Here is a 6958-nt window from a genome sequence, read left to right on the forward strand (position 1 = left end):
CAGGTACTGCGAGGCTAGACTGTGCACCGTGGGGCCAGATGGGGTGTCGTGATGCCGCTCTCTACTTAGTGGGAGGAGTCTGCACTGTGACACTGAGTCTGTACACTGTAAGGCACGCCGAGGTAGTATGTATCAGGTCTGTGTGTCGGAGAAGGCTATGTGTTGCGGATCGTTTCTAGGGATTTTAAAGTGAGTTCTTTGTGTGGTGAGGCCAATGTGCTCTGTGCTGAGTGTGTGTATTGTAGAGCATGTATATATATATATATATATATATATATATATATATATATATATATATATATATATATGATAAGATGCATTTAGCTGAATGGGATGAGTGTTTGCATGGATGAGTTTGTGTATCATGGGTGTGTTTGTGTATTGCAACGTGTGTGTGTGATACATCTAGATGTTATGCTGAGACTGTGTGGTAGATGCTTCCACATCTGGGTGTTGCAGGCTAAGTGCAATCAATACGGGAACTGTAAGGAAAGGGAGGTGAGAGTGAGCTGTGATGTGATTCTGTACTGCATGGGAGTGTACTTTACATGTTGTGGGTTATTTGAATTATTTGAGATTGAGGTGTACCATCACGATCTAGTTCCATGTGTAGAAACAGCAACGATAACAACAACGACAAGATCAGCTAACACTGATAACACTAATTCTCTGCCAGGCGCTCTTCTAAACACGTTATAAGCATTCACTCATTTATTCCTCTTGTCAGCCCTCATAAGTAGGAACCATTATTATTCCCAATTTATACCTGAGAAAAATAAGGCACAGAGAGGTTTAGAAACCTTTCCAAGGTCACACAATTAGTAAATGATACATGTGGGCTTGGAACCCTGGCAGTCTGAATCCTCAGTGTCAACTTTTAACCACAATCTACACTGCCCCTTTGTTTGGGGGTGTGCATGTCTCCGGGCCTTGTGCAGTATGTCTAGGTGTTGTGGTATATCTTGGGATCTTGGGATCTTGCACAGCACCTACAGATAGTAAAACTTATCCAAGTATTGTGAGGCTTATCCCTGAATTGTGGGATGGGTCTTGTGGAGAGGCCGTTGTTTTATATACGGTTTGGAAGCGGAGGTGCTAATGCTTGCACTGTGTGGCAAGGCTTCCATTGTTGGCCGACTGTGTATGCTGTGTGCTGAGCCCCTGCTTTAAAGGAAAGATATGTGGTGATGTAACTTTGTGAGCTGTTGGAAAATTTTGTGTGTTTGAGGGAGTGTCGATTTGGAAAGGTGTGTTTACTTGTTGTGAGTCTAGTCTCTGGACGATGGTGTGTCCCTACACGTTGTGGAGTGAGTCTGCATATTGTTGCCCAAGACTGTGCTGTGTAGGGGAAGTCTGTAAATCGTGATGCAGTTCTGTGAATGGTGAGGGAACCACGTGTGCTGTGGGAAATATGTTTATGTTGCAGGGTTTTCCAGGTATTTTGAGATTAATTGCTGCATTGAGGGGGAGGGTCTGTGCATTTTAGGATGCCCCCGTGTAGGCTGTGTGCGTGTTGGTATGGAACATCTCTGCGCGTTTGGGGGCCCGGCTGTGCTCAGCTCATGGGAAGTGTCTTCGTGTTGTACGGCATTTGGGGCAGGACGCTGTGCATTACACAGTGAGGGTGTGTGTTACGCAATGCTGAGCACTTCCGTAGCATGCACTCAAGGTGTCTTGGGAGATGTGATATGGATTACGGAGTGTTCTCTGTGTTTGTAAGGCAAGCTGGGTGAGTGTGTGTGTTGCAGGATGAGTGACGATCATGGTACAAGGCTTGGACATTGTGGAGCATGAATTTAGGAGCGTGTTTGTGAGATACAGCCACACATTATGGGACAAAAATCTGCGTGCAATAGGTGTGTTTGTGTGATGTAGGGCACATTGCTGAGTTGGAGGGTGTGTGTGTATGTGTGTGTGTGTGTGTGTGTGTGTGTTGTGGGTCTGGATACTGTGGGGTGAGTCCATATTATGCAGCAAGCCCATGCATTGTAGAGCACGCTTCTGAACTGTGATGCAGCTCTGTGAGTGGTGAGCGGCATCTGGCTTAGGGTCCTGTCTGTGCTTTGTAGGGTGTGTGGCTATTGTGGTGGGGTGTCTGTGTGCTGTAGAGTGTTTCTAGATGTTCTGGGGCTAGTCTAGGTATCATGTGGTGAATCTGTGTGTTTTCAGATGATTCTAGGTATTTGGGGTCAGCCCCTTTCACACTAGCAACAATGGTGGGGGTGATAGTACCATAAATTAAATTAACAATTGTAATAGTTCCTGTGTGCCAGGCACTGTACTAAGCGCTTAGCCTATCCTAATTCACTGAATACTCCCAAGAACCCTTTTCAGTAGGTACTACTGTTACCTTTGTTTTACAGATGAGCAAACTAAAGAACAGAGAAATATACTTACCCAAGGTGACACAATTAGAAAGGGGTGGAGCTTAGATTCGAACCCACAGAGGCCTTGCTCTTAACCATTACACAAGCTGTGTCTGTTGTAGGTCAAGGTTGTAGCTCAATAGGATGGTAAAGCACGTCTGTAAACTATGATGGAGATCTTGGTGTTGCACGGGTAATAGTGTGTGTTGTGTGTCTACACGTTGGGGAATGCTCATGTGCTTTATAGGTTTTCCATCTTAGAGTAAGTCTGTGTTGTGATGCAATTCTGTGCATTGTGGAAGAAATCTATGTGTTCACGGGCATTCCTGTGAATTCTAAGTTTTGTGGGTGTGATTATGTGCTGGGGCAAATCTATGCTCTGAAGGGCTTGACTGTGTATTTGGGGTGAGTCTCAGGGTTCAGTGGCATTTGTGTGTGTCATGGAGCAAGTGTGTGTATTAATGGGAGAATCTGTGCAGTTGGGTGGAGTTATGTGCATACTTGGGCAGATCTTTGTGTGAAAGCAGTCTGTGTGTGATGGGGTGAATCTGGGAGTTGTAGAGCAAATGGTGTGCATGTTTGGGGGCATGTGTGTGTGTGTGCACTGTGTAATCACCCTAAGGAGTGTGGTTTTCATGAAGTGAATCTGTATGGCAAGTGTGTCTTGTGACATAATTCTGTGCATCGTTGAGCGCAGTGTTGCACTGTGGGATGTGTCTGTACATTGTGGGTTGCGTCTAGGTTGTGAGATGACTGTGCCCTGAGGGGTGAATCTGAACACTTTGGAGAAAGATTAGGTGCTGCTTTGGCATGAGTGTGTCTGTTGTGGCACAAGCCTGCCCGCTGTAGGGGCAATCTGCACACCAGGGAGCAGTGCTGTGCATCACGAGGTGCATCTATTTATTGCAGAGTGTGTCTGAGGAAGTTGGGGTGTGCCCCATGGAGAGGGCCTGTGTCCTGGGGGAGACAGTTGTGTTTGTGGGGTGAGTCTATGTGCTGGACAGAGAGTCTGTGTGCTGTGGCACATCTTGGTTTGGGGGACAGGCTGTGTTCTGTGGGGAGCACCTTTCGGCCATGGGGAGAATCTCTGTGCTATGGGGGGTTTAGCCTGTGTTTCGCGGGGTGTCTGCATGATCTGGGTCGTGACTGGGTACTGCAGGCCAAGTGTGTGTCCTTTGGGGCTGGCCTGTGTCCTGTGCTGCTTGTCTGCGTGTCGTGGAGCAAGTCTGTCTGTCGGAGTAGAGCCCGTGTCTCTCTCTGTGTGGGTTGTCAAGCTATGTCGTGAACTGTGTTCTGGGGCAGGAGGGAGGCTGTGTCATGGGGGGCGAGGTCGTGTGCTCTGAGGAGGATCTGCGTGCTCTAGGGAGTGTCTTTGTGCCACGGGATAAGTCCTCTCCCTTGGCGGGAGTCTGTGTGCTGTGAAATGCGTCTGTGTGCTCCGGTGAGGGTCAGTGTGATGTGAGGAGTGTGTGCCCTGGGGAGAATCTCAGCTATGGGTTTAGTCGGCGGGGCGCTGGGGAAATCTGTGAGCTGTGGGGACAGTCTTTGTTCCTTGGGGCGTCTCTGTGCCATGGGCAGAGTCCCTGCTCTGTGGTGAGAGTCTGTGTGTTTGGGGAGTATTGGTGGGTGGTAGGGCGTGTCTGTGGCCTGTGCAGTGAGTCTTCGCGCCTTGAAGATACGCGTGGAAGCATCTGTATTCTGTGTGCTCTAGAGAGACTATGTACCTGAGAAAGGCTCTGTGTGACAGGGAGACGATTGTCTGTGTGTCATGGGTAGAGTCTTTATGGTAGGGCCAGTCTGCATCACATGGGGCAGGTCTGACTCCCTTAGGTGACACTTTTTGCCTTAGGGAGGATATGTGTCTCTGTGGATGAGTCTGGGTGATATAGGGAATTTCTGTGTGCTATGGGGCAAGTTTTTGGCCGTGGTACTTATCCATTTGCAATGGGAAGAGTTTGTGTGTTTGTGTTCTTTGGGACATTAGAGGGTGAGTTTGTACATTGCAGCACAAGCCTGTTTCAGGGCAAGTCTCCTTTAATTTAATATCTACAAATAATAATAGCCAACATTTATACAGTGGTTACCATTACCAGACACTGTTCTAAAGGTGCTATTAATATCCCCATTTTACATCTGAGGAAACTGAGGCACAGAGAGATTAAGTAACTGTACTGTGCTCATGCAGCTAGCAAGTGGTGGAGCTTTGAAACCAGGCAGTCTGTTACCTGTGCCCACACTGTTATGGATCCCCTTGGGGCCCTGAGTGGCCTCAAAGATTGGGAAGACTTTGTGATCACAAGTGGACATACTGAGAGCAGGTAATTTGGGAGGAAGAAAAAGGGAGTGGCTCAAAGCCTTCCAAGGATTAAAAAGAAAATGCAATGGTCTATAGACAAGAATGGTTGCATTTTAGCCCAGAAAAACTGACATCATGACTGCAGAATAACTCCTTCAGCGACTGGGGCCCGCAAGACCCCTCCCTTGCCACTGCAGCCGCATTCTGCCACTGCGGAGGAGCGAATGCGCATGCCTGGGCGAGCTGCCGTTGCCATGGAAACCAACCTCTAGTCACAAACAAATCACAGCCTAATGCGGCAAGTCAAGAAATGACTGGGGCTGTGGCTGTGAGCCAAAGGAGCCCCTCGCTGTAAGGGCAGGCAACGCATCCTCCCACCCACGCCCCTTTTTTTTCTTCCAGAATCAGTAAAGGCTAGAGGTCAGAGCCAGAAGTCAATAGGAAAAGAAGGCTGTGTTGGGAGTGGGGGTGGGGAGGGTCAACAGGGGGTAGCAGGTGATTTTAACAGTCAAATATTTCTGTGAGCAACATTTAACCCATCTCCCACTAAAAGACTTCGTGGATTATGCTTGAGCCTTCCACCTGCAGTGAAAAGAGGTGAATCCCTGGGGTATGTCCCTATCTAGAAGAGATGGTGGATGGTAGCAGTGGTGGCATGGATTGGGGGACTCATCCCACCTCCTTTAAATCCCTAGATCAGACTACGGCCAGCAACAGGCTGGCAAACATTATTTTTGCTCCTTATGCATTTCTTACATTTTACTCTTATACCATTCTAGAAAATTCCAGGAACTGAGTCCAGACAGCTTTAATTCTCCGAGTACCTAGGGAGTAGAAAAAGAGGTTGAAGGAGGAACTTTCAGTAGTGTTAGGAATAACACGAACACCGGGAGTATTATTTGAACACACACTTAGGCTGTCAGCTGTGTGCAAGAGGAATAGCACATCTGGAAGAGTGGTTTTATACATCAGGATTCCTTAATTTTCATTTGTAAAAAGCATCTGATAAAAATTAAATTGTTAAATTGTTTAAAATTTTAAAATCCTGTTTCAAAACCACTGCCCTAAACTGGTTGTGTCTAGAATTCGTGAAAGGCATCAGCAAGAACATGATGCTATAGAATGCTGCCAGAAGCTGCAAGAAGGTAGGAGCACTACTGTGGGATGTAACCTTCTCGGGTAGAGAGAAAATGGCTGACCTGTGGAAAGCTACACCCTATCTAGTGGGAGGACAGTTCTTGCCATTTCAAATCAGTGGAAGGAGGTTGGATTATTCAATAAATGATGCTGAAACAATGGGTGACCTATTTGGAAAAAACACAAAATTAGATCCTACTTCATACCATATGCCAAAATGAATTTTAGATGAATTTGAGTTAATTGTAAAAAACGAAGCAATGAAATGACTAGGGAAAAAATGCACGTGAATATACTCCTCAAAAGAAAGAAAGAAATCACAAAATCAAAAATTTATAGTTGTGGATATCTAAAAATGTAAAGCTGCGATTTGTTTAAGAAAACACACCATAAATGATAAAAAATGAATAGGCAAAAAAAAACAACTGAAAAATAATGCTTTACCACATATGATAAATTAGGCAATACGTATGGGGTGATGGGGAGAAACCTTAAACTGGTTCATACCATTTGATCCAGGAATTCCACATCTACGAATTTACCCTAGGAGAAAAAAAAACAGAAAAGCACACAGAGATTTACATGGAAAGATATTCCTTAAATTATAACAGCAAAAATTACACATAGAAGCATTCAATAATTAGACATTTAGTGGGACACCTATATGATTGAAAACTAAGCATCTATAAAACATCACATTCTTGTGGACTATTTTAAAATATGGGGAATTGCTCCCAATATTTTGTTTAGTGATTAAAGCAGGTTGAAAACGATATGTATAGATGATCTTCATTTTGCATATAAATATATATTTTTATGCATAGTTTGCATGTATTCAGAAGAGGGACTGACTAATTATATTAATAGTAATTATCTCTGGGTTATGGGATTATGGGTAATTTTTATAGTCATCTTTAGATTTTCCCCCATGTCCTACAATAAATGTGTGAATTTTTATAATAAAGGGGAGAGATGGCATTTTAACAAGATATTTTAATAAGTGCTATAAAAGTGGTGAGAGTACAGAAAAGAAAGTCTAGGAAAAGAGACAATATAAAAGAGTACATGTGCCAATGTATACCAGCGGAGGATCAAACCAAACAAACTCAGTATGTACTACGTAAAGATTACAGTATTATTTGTATGTTAATAGGTACAG

The sequence above is a fragment of the Mesoplodon densirostris genome, chromosome X (genome assembly GCF_025265405.1).
Source record: "Mesoplodon densirostris isolate mMesDen1 chromosome X, mMesDen1 primary haplotype, whole genome shotgun sequence".
NCBI classification, from domain to species: domain Eukaryota; kingdom Metazoa; phylum Chordata; class Mammalia; order Artiodactyla; family Ziphiidae; genus Mesoplodon; species Mesoplodon densirostris.